Source organism: Mixophyes fleayi, chromosome 8 (assembly GCF_038048845.1).
Source record: "Mixophyes fleayi isolate aMixFle1 chromosome 8, aMixFle1.hap1, whole genome shotgun sequence".
Lineage (NCBI taxonomy): Eukaryota > Metazoa > Chordata > Amphibia > Anura > Limnodynastidae > Mixophyes > Mixophyes fleayi.
The window spans coordinates 55402563-55422774 of NC_134409.1; the positions used below are offsets into that span (position 1 = coordinate 55402563).

Below are 20212 nucleotides of genomic sequence, written 5' to 3' on the forward strand. Positions count from 1 at the left end.
TAGGATGTTGCGTATATTGTTTGCTCTTTTTATAAATGATCTGTGGTTTTTCAGGGAGGAATTCCTTAACTTCGTTATCCAACCCTAAAATGTGCCAGTGTCTTTTTATACTACTTTCCAGGGCTTCTATGCTGACAAAGGGGGAGGAATTATCATTATAGACAAATTGAAATATATGGAAGAGTCCAAACAATTACTGTCACACATCTCAACGTATCAAAAACTGGAACAAGATCCAACTGTATGGTTCCAGAATGAACTTCGTGACCTATTAGAAGAAGGTCTTCATATAGGAATTTTAACGAAGAAGGAATTTGACTAACTTTATATTGAGAACCCGAGAATACCGGTTTTCTACCACTTGCCGAAGATACATACGGATGTAAACAATCCTCCAAGATGCCATATTGTCTCAGGAAAAAACTCCATCACTTCAAACCTTTTTAGGGTATATTGATTTCTTTTTCCAAGACCTAGTAAACAGAAATGTCACCTTAAAGATACTACGGCAGTTCTACAAACTCTGGATGAAATGGAATTGAAAGACACGTTTATATTAAGACCTGTGATGTTCAATCACTTTATATTTGCATTCGCCATGCGGACAGGTGCTCACACACATATTATTATTTGTGTAAAGAGACCGATTTAAAGAATGAAAAAAATAACTTCATTATGAGTGGGATAGAATTCATCCTCCAGCACAATTATTTTTGGTATGGGGAATAATTTTACATCCAGACCACAGGAACTGCAATGAGATCAAGAAGAACTAAAACCATTTCAATCAGTCAGAATATATCAATCAGAATATAATCAACCTAGAATTTACTGCACAGACAAGCTCCACTCAAGTTAATTTTTTGGACCTTACTATATATATTTAAAATAACACCATTAAAACCAAAAATTATTAAGAATTGGATAGTATCTCTTACCCTACATGAAAAAACAGTCAGTATTAAACTCATGTGCAAAACAGAAAAATAGTTTGCACTCCTTGCAATGTAACATGGTTTTGTCAAGGAGACTGAAATAAGATACCTCTTCATTTAAGATCCTTAATGAATCAGGCCCCTGGTCTTTTCAAAACTTCCTGCATTCTCTTGATTGGCTAATTGCCTGTCAGCTCTGTCCATTTAAAGCACCTGTTTCTCTACTATGTTGCCAGATCTTCAGGTCTCCTTACCTGTTAGGACGCTGTTTTCTCTGACTCCCGTCTGAACATCGGTATCCTGCATTACTTGTTCCACGATCAAGACCTGTTGTATTATTGCAAGAACCTGGTACCTCATCATCAGTCCCGTCCTCAAGCTATTCTCTTTCCAGGGATCTCAGTGCATCAGTTCTCTGCAGTTCACCACTTCTCAGTTAGTATCCTGTGTTACCTGCGGTATTGTTACAGGAACCTCACGCCTCATAATCAATCCTATTCTCAGCTATTCGCTTTCTAAAGACCTCAATGCTTTGGTTCACTGCCGTTCACCTAACCCTGCATTTATCGTCCAGCAGTCCTGATCCACTGCAGGGTTCCATCTCACCCTGCTCTAATCCCCCTTAGAGGACCGCGACCTGTGGCTAGATAGCAGCTAAGTCCATATTCCCTTGCGGGGATTCCTGGTGAATACCTCTCTACCATTAGACTCCGCGCCTCTCTGAGGGCTAGAGCGGGGCTTCTCCAAAGTTTGGCTACGTGACACCATGTGAGGAGGCCCTTTCCCAATCCCTTTCCACATCATGTGAGGAAAAGGCACTTTCCCAAGATTTTTCCCCACCATGTAAGTAGGAGGAGACCCTTTCCCAAAACCTGGCTAAATACTGGGATTGAATCCTTGTTGTAATGGATGACAATATGTAGGAGGCTCAGGAGGTTGAGGTGGAGGAAGCCCAAGTAAATGTAACAGGAAGCCAATTCAAGCCCTCTAAAGAAGAATGTAACTATCTTGATTAAAAAATCTAGAATTATATTAATTACTTTTTTTGCAGCATAAATATGTAGTCCTAGCACTTGTCTTTGCCTAGTCCTAGGCAAAGAATGCTATTCCCAGGTGTCTGACTTCTTGACCTAATAAGTGTTTGCCCTTAGGTACAACAAAGTCTTCCACTCAATATATCTGCATGTGCCTCCAAAACGCAGGCCTCTGGCTAGTACTGTGTTCAGAATAACATGAACCTTGCAGAGAATGTCTCTTAATGTAGCACTCCTGAACTCTGCAGTGGTAGAAGAATGTGGAAAAAAAACTACAGTGATAAAGCTAAGATATGTTTACAGCGTCCAATAGTATTGTCATTATAAAAAACAATTCAGATGGCACAGATTCCACCGCGTAATGATTGTTGAAATAAAATAGAAAAAAAATGAAATATATAAATGGATTTTTATTTTTTTTATTTTTTTTTATAATTTTTATTTTTGAATGGTCAAGTAACAAACAGAACCGACATGCACTGTCAGTAAGAAAAAAAACAAGCAATAGAAGCACATCACAGGTAACAAAGTATAAAATCAGTATAAAGATATAAATAATCAGTGCAACAATATGCGTGTATGGCAGTTGACCAATGATTTTTAAAGAAATAAGGGAGGGGGCGAAATGCCTCAACAGAGAGTGGCATGACGCAGGAGGAAAAAAGGAGGGAGACTAGTACAGTAGAGAACAGGAAAGGAAAGAGAGAAGAAAAGAGAAAGAGAGGGGTTTACAGGAGGAGGACGGACACGGGTAAAAGTAGAGTCAAGTGAAAGGGGGATAAATCTGAAAAAATGAGAGCCATGGGCTCCATACCTTAGTGAACAATCTTGATGTCCTATTGATGATGCTGGTCATATATTCCAGGCGGTGAACCTGCCAGACTCTATTGATAACGGCTTGAAGCGAAGGTGGAGTTTGCTGCCTCCAGTCTGCTGCTATTTGGCAGGTAGCTGCCGATAAGATATGCCTAGCTAACTTATTCTCATGCCGAGTTGCCGCTGGCGCTCCCAGGGGCAAGAGGAAAAATTTAGGCTTAAATGGAATCGTTACCTGAATAATCGATTGGATCAGGTGTTTGATCTCGGCCCAGAAGTTTGAGAGTTTGGGACAAGTCCACCATATATGGATAAAGTTACCCTCATGGGAGCACCCACGCCAACAGCGATCAGAAGAGTCTGGGAGGAATTTATGTATCCGGGAGGGAACGTAGTACCAGCGGTACAATACCTTATAGGCATTCTCTTTTATTTTAACGCAGATTGAGCTGGAGGCAGCTTTCTTATATATCTCCGACCATTCCTCGCTCAAAAGAACTTCACCCAGGTCATGTTCCCAGGCCAGTTCATGCGAGACTCTAGTATTTGAGGAAGGTGGGGCAAGTTCATAATATAATGTTGAAATAAGGCCTTTCGTGGAGGACTGACGGAGACAGAGACGTTCAAATGGGGTAAGGGGGCGGGAGGAGAGGCGAGATTTGACAGTGTGGTGAAAGTGGCGGAGCTAAAGGAATTGGTAAAATAATTTAGTGGGAATATTTATTTGCGATTGGATGTCAGAAAACGAGGGGAACACAGCTGTAGAGGTGAGATCGTTTAAGAAACGGACCCCTTGTGAGGTCCACGAGGAGAATGCTTTAGGGGTAAGGCCTGGAGCGAAGTCTGAGGAGTTAAACAAAGGAATTAGGGGAGAAGGATGGGGGGGAAAGGCCAAATTTCTAAAGGCAAGAGTCCCAAACCGCTAGGGAATGTGTAATAACCGGATAAAGTGAGACACGTTTTGGTCGACGAGCTCGTGGAAGCCATAGGAGAGTAGATGGGGATAGCATACCCAGACTTTCAGCCTCAATCTCGACCCAGACCCTGGAGGGAGTCAAGCTACACCACAGAACGCATTGAGCAAGCTGAGCGGAGAGATAATAGCGTCGAAAATCAGGGATTCCCAGTCCCCCTCCCCGCGGGGCTCTCTGTAGTAGCTTGAAACGGACTCGGGGGCGCTTACCCGCCCAAATGAATTTAGATACATGGAAATGGAGAAATTTAAAAACGTAGGGGGGGACTCGGATGGGGAGGGTTTGAAAAAGGTAGAGGAGTCTAGGGAGTATGTTCATCTTGACCGCATTAATACGACCTATCCAGGAGATGTATAGTTGCGACCATGAAACAAGGTCTAGCTTAACTTGAGCAAGAGTATGGGGGAAGTTGGCCTGAAAAAGCTGATGAGGTTGTTTAGTTAGATATACCCCAAGGTACTTGAGTTTTTGAGGGCGCCAGTTGAACGGGAAGGAGCTTTCTAAAGACACCTTGTCAGCTGAGGAGACATAAAAGTCTAAGACTTCTGTCTTGTCCGCGTTAACTTTATATCCTGAGAAGTGGCAAATGGATTTTTATTTATTTTTAATTTTCAATTTTATTTTATTTTTGGATGACAAAAAAATAATTTTATTTTTGGTATTTATAAAAAAAATTGTTGAGCTAAATGAAACATTTATGTGTGTGTTATGTTTTTTAATAAGCAAACATATAAGTGATGTACTAGAGGTATGGGTTTTTGATATTATGCACTATCATGTAATTAACACATTGTAACAGTACAGGTTTGTGTAACATATATATGATACTAAGGGTTAATATGCCGTGATATACAAATGATATACTTTTTATGTCATGAAGCAAGAGTGTATAAAGCAATAAGGCTAATGAAGAATTGCACGCCTGTGTGTTCCTCTGTCAATAAGTAATGTAACTGCATGCAGTGCAAAATGTATGTCTGGTAGTACTATGTGTATTCAAATTTATGTCATGTAAGTGAGTTGCTCTCATATTTATCAAGGAACTTATCGCCTGCATACGCTTGACCTTGAATACAGAAATGCGTATGCCCAATGTCTGTGCATTTGGGCAAAAAAAACCCACACATTCCATTAATTTTGCGTTCCTTGCTGAATCAGGCCCATTATGTGTGGATAGTATGTGTGGGGACTGCCGTTAGACAGCATAAGGTCTGGCAGCATACCCAGTGTCCTTCAATGTCCACAAACAATGTTTTAGTTGGATGTAACCCCAGATCTCGAAAGATAGGAGATATAATCTCTCCTGTAGGTCCGTGAGTGGGCAGACTCAACCATCGACCACCAACTGACCGAAACAACTTACAACCACCTAAGTCCATCCTTTGAACATCACTAGCTGACATCCAGGACAGAAGTCTGGATTAAATATGAATGGTGTTAAGGGGGATATCTGTGAAGATATGCATCTGTTGGATGATCTATCCTTCAAATCTTTTGTAAAGAAAGAACTACGCTCAAATGGACTGCCAGATTTAAGTTCTCCACCTCTACCCATTGCTTTGTACTTTATTTCCTAGTTCAGTCCAAGACTCTGCTCAACAATATTGCATGATGATAACTTATGAACAGGGAAATCTGCAATCCGTCCCCATGTTTGCACCTTGTCATGGCAATAGGGTTTCTGGGATCTGTCTTGGGACCCTTGGAGTAGCTGTGGCAGGGATGAAGTGGAAACTAGAAGGCCGGATGAAGATCTTGCTCATAGAGGGAGGATATGCTCTATTCCTGTATGCCAGGAGAAACATGGACGCAGGAACAGAGGGACTGAACCCACGGCTAGAGACTCAGTACCCCCAAAAATCCAGAAACTCAGTCGATTATAGTACCAAAACTGGGGCTCAGACCTCAGGCAGCAGATTATCAAGGATGGCTACCTCCTGAACTGTATAAGCCTGGAACTGGCCCCCGAGCAACTCAGAACCTGAGTCAATCCTCGAACTGGAAGCCGGTACCCAGAAACACCGAGATGGCTCCAGAAGTTAGAAGACTCAGAGCAGTAATATACTACCCCAAATAGCCAGTAGGTGAGCCAGATGAATAGGCTGAAGAGAGCTGGATCCACACGAGAGGTGAAAGCTGGAATCTGTACAGCAGCAGAGAGAATGAAGAGAGAATGAAGCTGAATCCACATGAAGGGTTAATGGTCAAAGACTTACAGCAACAGACAGACAGAATAAAGCTGAATTCACACGAGGGTTAATAGCTGAAATCTGTACGGAAGCAGGCAGAATGAAGTTGAATGCACACGATGGGTTAATGGCTGAAATCTGTACAGCAACAGGCAGAATGAAGTTGAATTCACACGAAGGGTTAATGGCTGCAATCTGTACAGCAGCAGGTAGAATGAAGCTGAATTCACATGAAGGGTTAATGGCTGAAATCTGTACAGCAGCAGGCAGAATGAAGCCGCAAATAAACAGCAACAGTGGTAAGCTGGAACTAGGAAAGTGTTGCACTGGCAAGTAGCTGAGTGTAGGAGGTGACTTTTATAGTATGCAAATAGAGCTAATTGGTGGATGAAGTCAGGTGCTCAGAATAACCAGGATATAGCAAAATGTCTCACCCAAAATGACAGCCTCCAGTACAGCAGACAGAAGTCATTCTTTGTCCCAGGATTTAGAATGCTGCATTCTGATAGGAGGGAGATGCACAGTGATATGATACTGCAGAGTGGCGTAAACATGGCTAAGACACCGATTCATGACTTTATGCGCAAATCTCTTGCCCCCCAGACAAATTCTCTGGCAGCCTTTTGAAGCTCAACAAAAAAAAGCAGGAGGAACTTTTATTGAAGCTGTTTGGAGTATGTACAGATGCTCATGCTCTCAAACCATTATGGATTTTGGGGGGTATAGTTCAGAGTAAACAAATGTACAATGTTTTGGCCAAAGTGATCTCCAAGTAGTGAATATGAGAATATTGGCAAGTAAAATAAATGGCTACCTGTAATCTATGAATACATTTTCTGGGACAGACTCATTTAAGGTGTTATAGTTTGGAATCAGAGTTGGAGTTCATTGGCAGACTGATTAGGTTCACTAGAATAATGGTTCACTAGAATCAGAGACAGCCAGGTTCTTTACACAGCATGCAGATCAATGGAAAAGGTTGAGACAGAGGTGAAGTCAAGGATATATAAATAAATGGTGATGATGGTTTATATTTTGGTTTTGACAGATTGTTCTGGTCAGTGCTTCCATACATAACATGAAGATCAATGGCGACAAAGGTCATCCCTGTCGAATGCCATTTGAAATGGTAGAATGTATGTATAAATGTCTTTTAACCCCCAGTGGCCATTTCATGACCCCCCTCTCCCCAGCAATTTAATCATCCCCTCCCTCCCAAGAGCACATGTAACTTACCTTCCTCTCCAGCAGCAAACTTCAGGCCAGATTCTTCCTCTTCTCTAGGACTGCAGAAATATTCTTCGACAGAGACAGGCAGCCTGGCAGCAAGTTCGACTTCTATTAGTTGCCTGTTAGTGTGGACTTAATCCAGTCTCGTGAGATGTGGTAATCTCATGAGACCAGACTAAGTACAGCCGCCGAACTGAAAGGCAGCTAACAGCATTAGCTGTCAGGCCTCCTGTCTGTGATAGTAACTGCCCCCTTTAGACCAGTGGCGGTGCTTCTAACTGCGACCAGCTGGGGGCGTGCCCGTGCCAGTGCCTTCATGCCAAGCTCATGCGTGCGCAGTGTCCGATTCAAGCTTTGAGCATCTCAATAGTACGTGATTTATGAATTGCACCAGATAGCAAGTGCCAATTAATAGTTATGATGGCTGTGTTTGCAAGCTAGAACATGTGTTTGCAATCAGGAACAACTATATGTACAGTAGACATTCATAACATCATAATAAATGTACTTTATGGGGGAGATTAAAAAAAATATTTTTTAATGTTTTCTCATTATTGACTATATCATTAATAATCCACATACAGCTGGTGAAATAAGTATTGAACACATTAACATTTTTCTCGGTAAATATATATTTAATGTGGCTATTGTAATGAAATTTACACAAAATGTCAGCAACAACCTTTGCAATCCACACATGCAAAGAAATCAAACCATAGATGTCCATAAATTAAGTTTTGTGTAATAATGTGAAATGAAACAGGGAAAAGGTATTGAACAAGCTTACTGAAATTTATTTAATACTTTGTACAAAAGCTTTTGTTGGTAATGACAGCTTCAAGACGCCTCCTGTATGGAGAAACTAGTCACATGCCTTGCTCAGGTGTGATTTTGCCCCACTCTTCAACGCAAATAGTCTTCAAATCTTGAAGGTTCTGTGGGCTTCTTCTATGAACTCTGATCATTAGTTCTTGCCATTGATTTTCAATTGGATTCAAGTCAGGTGATTGGATGGGCTATTCTAGCAGCTTTATTTTCTTTTCTCGGTACATTTTTGCATTCATCCTTCCTTCAATTATATGCAGTATGTCAGTACCGTGTCCAAATGTTGTGCAGTAAACTTTAAATGAGCTTCAACATGTTTTTTCTTCAGCTAAGTAGTCTTGAGTGGTGTGTGTGCATACAGGCCATGGCGGTTGAGTGCATTACTTATTGTTTTCTTTGAAACAATTGTACCTGCTAATTCCAGGTTTTTCTGAAGCTCTCCACAAATAGTACTTGGTTCTTGGACAACTCTTCTGATAATTTTTTTCACTCTTCTGTCAGAAATCTTGCGAGGTGCACCTGGTCGTGGCCGGTTTATGATGAAATTATGTACTTTCCACTTCCGGATAATGGCCCCAACAGTGCTGACTGGAACATTCAGCAGTTTAGAGATTCTGCTGTAACCAATGCCATCAGTATGTTTTGCAACAATAATGTAGCAAAGGTCTTGAGAGAGCTCTTTGCTTTTACCCATCATGAGATGCTTCTTGTGTGACACCTTCGTAATGAGACACCTTTTTATAGGCCATCAGTTGTGGCTGAACCAGCTGGCAGGATTGCTTTCTAATTACTGATAGATTTCAGCTGGTCTCTTGGCTTTCCATGCCTTTTTGCACCTTCCTTTCTTCATGTGTTCAATACTTTTTCCCCTGTGTCATTTTACATTATAACACAAAACTTAATTTATGGACATCTATGGTTTGATTTCTTTGCATTTGTGGATTGCAAGGGTTGTTGCTGAAATTTGATGTACATTTCATTACAATAGCTACATTAAATACATATTTACTGAGAAAAATTTTGATGTGTTCAAGACTTATTTCACCTGCTGTATGTATTGGATGTGTCCTGCACTGTCTTGCCTGTTACAGCAGAGTGGACCTAGACCCGTATACATCAACAGACATATTTTTTCAGATACACTCCTTGTTGAATAAGGCCCATCATGTGTATTTTTGTTTAAAAATGAGTTGTCTATAGAAACAGCTATTATATCTTTATTTTCCAAAACATATATAAATGTTGAGTTAACATCTGGAGCTATAGCAGTCCCTGTATATCAGAGAGTTCAGAGCAGAGTGCTATTGCAAATAAAGGTTAAGCTCACTTGGCATATGTATATTATATGTATCTACGCATTTTGTATTAATGTTTTGGTACTATTCTTTATTTTTTATTTTTACTACAGTGCTTTATTTGTTACACAATGAAGTATTTCCGGAAGTTATAATTTTTCAACCTCAAGATGACTTATAAATTTTGGTTTTCTACTGTCATGTGAGAACATTAAGGCAACATACAAAACAATTACATAACTTAATTTGGATGAATAAATTTACAGGAGTAGTAACTGCACTAGACTACACAAGACTCAATGGACAACCAGACTGAATGCCAACCAGGGATTGTATGAGAGGTGTGTACAGGGTATAATATGCTAGCACTGACCATAGGAATGGTTTCCAGATCCAAGTCTTGCATTACGAAAATATCTCAACAAGATGTGGCTTAAAAACAAGGCTAGCATGAGGTGCACACATCTGCCGAGACAAATTAATACTTTGAAGAACATGCGCATCAAATGCAACACATCTGCTAGCAGTTCATTTAGAAGCATTTGCAGTGAATTATGGATGAGCCGGATTTATCATATTCCTACTTGCTGATCCACATCTGTTGAAAAGTGGAGAGGGAAGCCAAGATGGAGCCATCAATCCAGACAGAGTACTTGCTCTCAGGTGGTGCAATAATCTTAATTTTCATTGTGCTAGGGGCAAGGGCAGTGATTTTGTTCTGTATTCTCTCAGCAATTCCAGGATACATTGTGGTACCTCCAGACAGGACAGTATTGGTATACAAATCCTTATGGATATCTACATCACACTTCGTAATTGAGTTGAATGTGGTTTCATGGATGCCACAAGATTCCATTCCCAAGAAAGAGAGCTGGAAGAGTGCTTCTGGACACCTGAAACTCTCATTTCCAATAGTGATGACCTGGCCATCAGGCATATCAAAGCTCTTTTCCAGAAATTAAGAGGAAGCAGCAATTGCTATTTCCTGCTCAAAGTCCAAAGCTACATAGCAGAGCTTCTCCTTGATGTCATGCACAATTTCCCTCTCTGTTGTTGTGGTGAACCTGTAGGCCCTCTCAGTTAAGATCTTCATAAGGTAGTCTGTCAGGTCACAACCAGTCAAGTCCAGATGCAGGACAGTGTGAGGCAGGGCATAACCTTCGTAGTCCATCACGATACCAGTGGCATGACCAGAGGCATACAGAGACAACACAGTCTGGATGGCAACATACATGGCGGGGGTATTGTAGGTCTCAAACATGATCTGTGTAATCTTTTCTGTTTGCTTTGGAGTCAGAGGTGCTTCTGTGAGCAGGACTGGGTGTTCCTCATGGGCCACACATATCTCATTGTAGAAAGAGTGATGCCAGATCTTCTCCATATCATCCCAGCTGATCACAATGCTGTGTTCAATGGGGTATTTTAGAGTCCGAATACCTCTCTAGCTCTCTCTCACCTACATAATTGTGTTTCTGGCCCTTTCGAACCATAACACCCTAATGTCTAGAGCATCCAACAATTGAGGGGAAAACAGCATGGGGAGCACCATCTCCAGCAAAGCTAGCTTTGCACATACCAGAGCCTTTATCAATGACGAATGCTGCAATCTCTTCATCTGCCATTATAGTTTATTTTACTGGAGGTTTACTGAGCGGAAAGTTAGACGCTGTCACGAGCCGTGGCTCCATAACTGGCTGCTGCGGCTCGCCTCTCTATGCTGTGGGTGTCTCGGCAGTCACCATGATGACCGGTACGTTACTACTGGCTTCTTCGTCCCGGTTGCCTACGCAACAACTGGGATGCTCGGTGCTCCCTGCCATCGCGCCCGACCAACTGTCAAACAGCCGCGCGCACAGGGCTGTATAAGCTCAGCCTTTCATGGCTGATTGGGTCTGAGATTACAGCCACCTGGCTGATTATGGCAGCTGGCAATCCTGTGTATTCATTGGCCCCCAGTACTATTTAAGGCAGTGAGGACTGAGCCTCACTGACGGTTATAGCGTTCTGATACCCAGTTTGCTTACCTGCTCCTGTGCTGTTTGGTGAATACGTATGGATTGCTTTCTGGGTATGACCTCTGCATCTTACCTGGACTCTGAACCATCGCTAGTTGCCCTGACCTTCTGCCCATTACCGGATTTGCATCATTGTCTGTGGCCCTGATCCTGCTTGAATCTGACGTTTCTGCCTGTGTTCTGTTAGGCCAGTCAGACTTTACCATCTCTGTTCCAGTAAGCAGACATCTGGCATGTTCCTACTCCGTGTATTACCTCTCACTCCTGAGTGCTTCTGTATGACCACTGAGCATAAGACCTGGGGGCATTCGAGTACCTGTGAGCATAACCAGTCTCTATGGGAAAGGCTGTTGCTATGGGTGAAGACCTCTTCCGCTAGTTCTACAAGTTTATGACGCACTGGTGGCCATAACATTATAACCAGTTAGTGAAGATTGGAGGTAAATTCTGTCATGGAGGTCAACGAGACGAATCTTTCCCCAGCCCAGGACCTGGCGAATCAGATCCAGACCTTGTCACAGGCAATACAGAGTTTGTTTCATTGCTTGTCAATACAAGAAAAGTCCTCCAGAAATCTGCAGGTCCAACAGGCCTCCTCTGGCAGTATTACAGAGCCTAAATTGAAGTTCCCGATTGATTTTCTGGAAGCAGATCCTCCTTCCGCAACTTCAAGGAGAATTGCAAACTATATTTTTGCCTGAGACCATGCTGAACTGGCTCTGAGAAGCAAAAAGTTGGTATTGTAATCTCCTTACTCCAGGGCGATCCCCAGTCCTGGACCTTCACTCTCCCACCAGCAAGTCCCTCCTTACAAACCGTGGATGCTTTCTTCCAGGCCTTAGGCTTACTATATGATTACCCAGACAGAGTGGCCTCAGCTGAGACTCATATCCGGGCTTTGAGACAAGGATGGCGCATTGAGCAGTATTGAGCAGAATTCAGACCGTGGTCGACCGATAGTGAGTGGAATGATCCTGCGCTTCGGAGTCAGTTCTGCTTAGGCCTTACGGAACAAATCAAGGACTCCGTAGTACAGTATCCTACGCAATTCTCACTTGAAAGTTTGATGCAAATTGTTATCAAAATTGATCGCAGAATCAAAAAGAGGAAAGCCAAGAGAGAGTCATCTATACCTCCTTGCTCACCACCGAAGTCATGTTCTACCTTTCTTGACACCACTGAACCCATGCAGTTGGGCGCTTACCGTCTGCATCCTGAAGACCGTTCCAGACGGCGCTCCCTGGGTCTCTGTATGTATTGTGGTCAATCGGGCCACCTAGTTCGTATCTGCCCTATGAAGTCGGGAAACACCTAAACCTAAACGCTGGTAAAGGGGTGCGCTTAGGTCTCCAAATAATCTCTTCAGAAAATTCTTTGTTAGTCCCTGCACGCTTAATCTTCTGAGATCATCCTACAAATGTGTCAGCGTTCCTCGATAGTGGTGCAGCAGGTAACTTTCTAGATATCCACTTGGCTCAGACGCTTGGTATTCCTAACATCAAATTGGGTTTGAGTGTTACTGTCTTCGGCTTGGATGGCAACCCCTTGGTTGGGGGTAGAATACCCACTAAGACTCCATTGGTTCTCTTATCTGTAGGAGTCCTCCATACGGAGGAGCTCTCATTCTTCCTGATCGCTTGTCCCTCTGCTCCATTAATTCTGGGATATTCTTGGCTTCAGAGCCATAATCCCCTTATTGATTGGAAAAAAAGGGAGATAATCCGTTGGAGTCCAGAGTGTTCTTCTACATGTTTGACCCTACCTCTCAGAGTTCTTCAGCCTAGTCCGGAATTGTTACCTGTACCCTACGAGGACTTTAGTGATGTGTTCTGTAAGAAGAAAGCTAACTCTCTCCCGCCTCATCGGAATTATGACTGTGCAATTGATCTTGTACCTGGATCTAACTTGCCCAAAGGGCATCTGTATTTTTTATCTATCCCTGAGACCCAAGCTATGGAGCAATACGTGGAGGAGAACCTGCAAGAAGGATTCATCCACCCTTCCAAATCTCCAGTAGGAGCTGGTTGCTTTTTCATGGCCAACAAAGATGGCAGCCTGAGACCCTGCATAGATTATCGTGGCCTGAATAAAATCACGTTCAAGAACACGTATCCTTTGCCTTTAATTTCCGTCCTATTTGACCAGCTTAAATCCGCCACCATTTTCTCGAAGATTGACCTCTGAAGTGCCTACAATCTTATACATATAAGAAAGGGAGACAAGTGGAAGACGGCCTTCAACACTCACTCCGAACATTATGAGTATCTAGTTATGCCGTTTGGTATTTTGCAATGCTCCGTCAGTATTACAAGATCATCAATGACGTTTTACGAGAACTCCTTGGAAAAACAGTTATGGTTTATCTGGATGACATTTTAATTTACTCTCAATCCTTGTTTCAGCACCGCCAACATGTTTGTGAGGTTCTCCAAAAATTACTCCAACATCATCTCTATGCAAAATTTGAGAAGTGTGAGTTCGAGGTCTCCAGAGTGGCCTTCCTAGGGTACATTATCTCTTCATCTGGTTTCTCTATGGACCCCAGGAGGTTCAGGCAATTCAGGACTGGGTCCTTCCTCCTAACTTGAAGGCAATTCAGAGATTCCTTGGCTTCATCAATTACTATCGAAGATTTATACGGTCGTTCTGTTCCTTAGTGGCTCCTATCACTGCCCTCTGTCACGGGCACTAGGAGTCTTTACCCAGGGATCACCAGATGGTAGGCTTACCAGAGCAATGTAGATGGTAATAGGGTACTCTGGTAGCTGGGTGATCACGGAACATGAAATGATGGCCGATGAGATGCTCAGGAAAGTCTATGACTAGCAACACTGGAAATGAGGTAATGATACACAAGGAACTGTATGGACAAGGACACGTGAAGGTAGTCAGTGGTCTGCGATAGCAAGTTGTACCACTGCTATAGTGAGGAGGAATGTCCAACAGAAACAAGGAGGTGATGAGAGTCAGCGGTCTGCGGGTAGCAAGTTGTACCGCTGTCTGAGTGAAGGAATGGAATCCAAGTGGAGGTATCCAGGTAGTCAGTGGTCTGCGGTAGCAAGTTGTACCACTGCTATGTGAGAGGATAATGGAACAGGTGATACCGGAAACAGGGATCAGTGGTCTGACATCAGCAAGTTGTACCACTGAATATATATGTGAGGATGTGCACAGGGGAAGACTGCAACACAGGATATACACAGGCACCTTATACACGATCCACAGTGATATGCACAATATAGATATATATATGGATATAAATGACTGAGCAGGTCTGCAATCTAGAAAGTCTCTTGAAGTAGTCCAGCACAATGATAACACAGTCAATGATGGCAATAGACTCAGCGGATAGCAGACTCCAGAGAGAACCAAACACAGTCCAGCAAGATATGCAATACACAGCACAGTCAATGAGAAGTATGCATACCGTGGTTCAGCAGTAGCAGTCAGATGGGATTGCAGCGGTACCTGAGCGGCTGGAGGCCGACTGGATAGGAAGTCCCTGGATAGGTGAAGCAGCGGTCTAGCAGGTGCAGCGCACAGGTGAGTAGACCGACAGGGACACGAATCCACAGGAGTCAGCAACAGGTGGAACTGGACTTATAGGAAACCCAGGAGAATGGAGATGATCCAGCAGAGGGTAGTAGAAGAGATACAAATCCAATGCTGACAGGAGGGTAGAGACCAGTGGAACACGTGAAGGCGTGGAGAGTGGATCAGCAGGAGATGGACGATAGCGCTGACCACAGCGGCAGGACTCAGCGGCACACGGAGGTAACCAGTAGCAACCACAGGAACCAACAGCGATGGGAAACAGGAGTGCAGCGCAGGGCAGGAGCTGTAGATCACGAAGTGTAGCAGATGGTAATGAAAAGCGGCAGACTCGAGGAAGTCACAGCAAAGATGAGATGAGAGTGTAGTGCACGGAGGCAGCGGGTAGTAATCAGCTGGCAGTCACGATGTTGAACACAGGCGAGTTGCAAGCAGGAGCCAGTAGTGCACGGAGGCAGCGGGTAGTAGCCAGCTGGCAGTCACGATGATAAACACAGGCGAGTTGCAAGCAGGAGACTGTAGTGCACAGAGGCAGCGGATAGTAATCAGCTGGCAGTCACGATGTTGAACACAGGCAAGTTGCAAGCAGGAGACTGTAGTGCACAGAGGCAGCGGATAGTAGTCAGCTGGCAGTCACGATGTTGAACACAGGCGAGTTGCAAGCAGAAGACTGTAGTGCACGGAGGCAGCGGATAGAAATCAGCAAACAGACTTGATGAGAAGCAGGTGAGTGAGGTAAAAGCTGGAGTGCACGGAGGCAGCGGATAGCAATGAGCAAACAGTAATGATGATACAGTTGATGGTAGAAGTGGTATGGAACCACAGAAGTAGAAGTGGTTTGGAAACCACAGGAATCAGCAGCGCTGAAAACACGAGTAATACAGGAACACCTTCAGAGACTCATGAGGAATGAGACTCCAAGATCAGGCAACGTGGTGGTGACCACAGGTGCTTAATATAGGGAGGTTGCCTGATCTGCCAATTAAGTTAAAGGAGTATACACTGAAGTATAGAAAAGGGCTGCGCATGCGCAGACCCTCAGGATGGTGGACGGCCACGGTTCCTAAATGTCCGGGAAGAGGCACTCACGGTCCGGTGAGTGACACCCTCACCCGGGAAGGTGCTTACACAGCATTGTTCTTTACCCGGTTTAATTTCATCATCACTTTTCGTCAAGGTTTAAAGAACACCAAAGCTGATTCTTTGTCCCGAAGTTTCATGGCATGCCATCCTCAGCCTCCTGACCCGCAACCTATTATTCCCTCTTCCTCCATTCATGTCGCTCTAACTCAAGATCCAAGATCTTGTAGCTACACTCCGCTATATATATATATATATATATATATATATATATATATTCTTATATTCTACCCTGTAGTGGAAGTGGGCTCGTAGCCACTTTTCCTGCTGCTTTGATTGTGAATCTGTCAAATTTGGTTCCCTTACATTCCCATTATATCTTCCAAACCACCACTTTTAAATTTCCAGTTCAGCCACTGTTATTTTTAAATAAAGTTTTACCAGAACATTAGTTTCAGCTGAATTAGCTTATATCTTTCAGTGTGTCTCTATTACTGAGTTATAAAAATGTCAGCCAATTTTCTGGAGACTAAAATGCACTGAGGGCTATAGCTCACCCACTGTGGCTTCTGCATTAGAGACAAATTTGTTTGTGAAAATTGGTCACCAAGTGGTTAGTTAGAAGGGCTTGACCATTGCCAGGTTTATATATTGTTAAAGCAATTTTCCATCTCAAAACAAAAGTAATCAGCATCATCCCTGTGTTTGCGTGGGTTTCCTCCGGGTGCTCCGGTTTCCTCCCACACTCCAAAAACATACTGGTAGGTTAATTGGCTGCTATCAAAATTGATCATAGTCTTTCCCTCTCTGTCTGCCTGTCTGTGAGTGTGTGTCTATATTAGGGAATTTAGACTGTAAGCTCCAATGGGGCAGGGACTGATGTGAATACGTTCTCTGTACAGCGCTGCGTAATTAGTGGCGCTATATAAATAAATGATGATGATACATAAGGCTGAATGCGTTTCCCACCATCAATGTGCTTTTGGGCCAAAATTCAATACAAAATTCTCTCTCAAGATTCCCCGTTAGTATTACTATTATATTTTCATATATAAAAAATAATTTAGGTGTTTCTATTAATGGTTCTTGCACACACATGCCAACCCTTCTAATTTGTATGTGAAATTTCTGCATTTTATGCCTATCTCCAGCCTCCAACCGGCATCTTAAATCTGAACAGAGTCCATCTCAGAGTCCCCCTTCCCCAATATCATGGACCTGGCTGAGTGACTGAGCATTATATAAAGAAGTAGTGTTCCCAAATGCCTGTTCTCAGAGTTGCCTCCAGCCTATTCGACAGAGGTGTTCAGTACAGGACAGGAAGCTGAATGCTACAAGCCTGTTCTATTGTTCGGGTTTCAAGTCCTACACTGACCTCCAGTTGGATGCTGGAATTCAGTAAAGGAGTAGAAATGGAGCTACAAGTAGCTCGGTAGGCAGTAGAGCATGGATAGAGTGAAGTAAATTGTTAGTCACCTGGGAATGGTCTAAGCATTGTACACTGGACCAGTAGAAACTGGGCTCTACTTGGCCATAACACATTGAGCAATATATTATACAGTGTTCTCCAGGGCAATATTTTGCCTAGAGGAATTGGTTACACCGACTAGCACAATATTGATGCTCTCGTATCAAAAATGAAGCAACATCATTTCTCCAAAACCTGAAGTTTTGAAGTTGAAGCTTTCAAAGAAATTTTGAATAGATTCAATAAAAATTTGAATTCCAATAATTAATAATATATGATTTCCTTCCTTTCAAATCAAGGGGGTAACGTCGGCGTATCTAAATATATTTGGAGGTAAAAGGTAAAAAAGTTCCCTGACCCCTGGACTATATCCACCTATGCTCATTTTCACCCCACAGTCCCCTAGCTTAATTCACCTACTAACCAACTTCTCCTCATTACAATGTTGGCATGTTTACTCATTAAGTTTTGGTGAAGTGTGGAAAAATGAGTGTTTGTATTTTAAGGTCACCATATTCGCGATTTGCAGATCACCTGATTCAGCAATATTTACGCAGCTGTGATATTATTACAACAACAAACTGAAAGATCACTCAAACACCTGCACTCATAAGTATAACACGAGTGTCTGTCCGATAAGTAACACATGAACCCTCCCATACACGTCTGACGCTTATCTGCCGGAGCGCCTCACTCTGTCAGAGCGCATGCGCATGACGTAATTTCTAGTACTGCATCACTGGTCACCAAAAACAACCATTTCCTTAGACCCGTAAACACAGGCGAGATCGCTTCTTCAGATCTAAGAGTGACAGCCATTTAAAGCATTGCGAGTTTAATACTACATATGTCTTCAATTATGTGCACAGCATCGAAAGCCATTTTTCCGAAGACCAAAATAAAGCATTACGATTTACATGGTTCCTAGTCTTACAGAGTGATATTTTATTATAATATGTTTTCTAGAGCTGCTTATTTGTCGGACTCTGTTCATTCTATACCATCTCTCCACCCTGGACGCCTTTCTTCCAGACTTATTGCTAGTGGTAATTTCATCACCGACTGCCTCTAGGTGCCTCCCCTTGGCGCTGTGCATGCCGGGAAACTTATTGCCTGTCAGTTAGAGGCCGCGCGGGCCGGAGCGGTGTGTACCTGTCTCCTGTATCACGGCTGTGACGCTGCGCACGGAACGGCCTGACGAGGGGTGAGACACCCGCTCTGTGTTTATAAGTGTTATGTCTTCTACGTTCTAACCACCCGTACGTCAGTAGCGGGAGTCTTCCTGTAACTTGCTGCTGCCACTGTTGTTACGCATACTGTGCTGAGTTTTCTGGGCACTGTGTTACTCAGGATGGAACTTGCAGCAATGTTACTAGGTGCATTTATTGTGGTTCTAGCTTTTCACGTTAATGAGCTTGGATGTTATTATAAAATATGGTAGCTAGCTGGTAGTTTTTATATTTGTGAGGAAGACAAGAGATCAACTAATCTACTGTACCCATGTTGGCAGCAATATTGTGGGTGTACAGCCCCACATAATTGAACTTATTTTTTTTTTTAGGAGGGCATGTAATTCTGATGTGTTACTATGTAACTTGTCTACAGGCTCTACTAATACATATGTACTCTAAAATAAAAAGACATGGAAGTAAAGCTAATAGCGTTTTAGTATTTGTTGCGTTGTTACTTACGTGAGCTGGGGCTGTTTCAGAAGTGTTTTAGGGAGATAAGTGGAATTAATAGTGACGTAATACAAATCAAGTTAACTTTGTCCCAAAATAGGCTTTTAAACGAGAACTAAAAACTAGGATCCTACTTTGTAACGACAACAATCTCTAATCTTGTGGCTTTGAGAGACATGTAGTTGACAAAATCGGAGACATTACTGTTTTCTTTGGTAGAGTTACAATTACCTTGTCTGTTTTAATACATAGGCAACAATGTCATGTCTTGTGTTTACATTTTGTAGTGATAGACTTTTACCAGTATACTGTTTGAATTCAACCTGCTTGAGCATGTTGTGGATACACTGCAGTTGAAATAGTACTTTATGGCTTTGGAGAGCGTTCTCCCTGTTGATATGAATGTTTATAAGAATTAGATATATCATGTAAAAACTCTACAGTTCCATAGGATGATCCTTGTTACATTTTCTTCTCCATGCATGTCCATTGGTTGCTATGGCGTTGCACAAACGTTGCACCTAAATGCAATCTTAGAAAATGAGCCTAAATGAAAGTATTTAATGGTTTGCACACAAGGGTGTGCTTGTTGCTGCCTGCTCCTGTGTCAAATATGAATACATAATATATATTTTGTGGTGCAGTGTTGTTTCTGGAGCACAGGCAGATCTGTGTTTTGTGGAGTTACAAGGGTTTGTTTAATCATGACAGGCTGGTGGGAGCACATATTGGTACTGTAATTTTTAGTTTGTGCTTACAGTGTTGTATAATGGGTTGGGCACAGGTGGTGTATATTAGCCTGGCCATTTGGGCAATGTATTATATAATATTTACAGCAATGATCTGCTTGTCATTTTTAGATGTGAGTCTGATGCCTGGCAATGTTCATAGATTTTTTAATTACAAAGTTGATGGCTTCAGCTTTTGGATACATTTTGTGAAGTCTACTTAACTGAATTTCTATTTGAGGAAATATCACACTCCAGGAACCACACATCTCACAATTTATTTTTTTTGGTGTGTAAAGCTTTTATTGTTATATTACTGACAAGAATTGTCCCTTAAGGGATAATTTCACCCAAATCTGAATTTAGAGTTATCCTAACTTACAATCTGG

At 42.6% G+C, this 20212-nt stretch overlaps 1 protein-coding gene and 1 pseudogene across 1 annotated transcript in view; one reads left to right on the forward strand and one right to left on the reverse strand.

Annotated features, from left to right (window-relative positions):
- Window positions 1-9830: 9830 nt before the first annotated feature.
- LOC142100079 (actin, cytoplasmic 2-like) lies at window positions 9831-10741 on the reverse strand (annotated as a pseudogene).
- A 7750-nt stretch (window positions 10742-18491) lies between these two features.
- Window positions 18492-20212, forward strand: part of NEK7 (NIMA related kinase 7) — a 77700-nt gene continuing 75979 nt past the window's right edge. The window contains exon 1 of the mRNA XM_075182591.1: window positions 18492-18617. The gene's annotated coding sequence lies outside the window, so the exon portion shown is untranslated. The remainder of the gene's footprint in view (window positions 18618-20212) is intronic.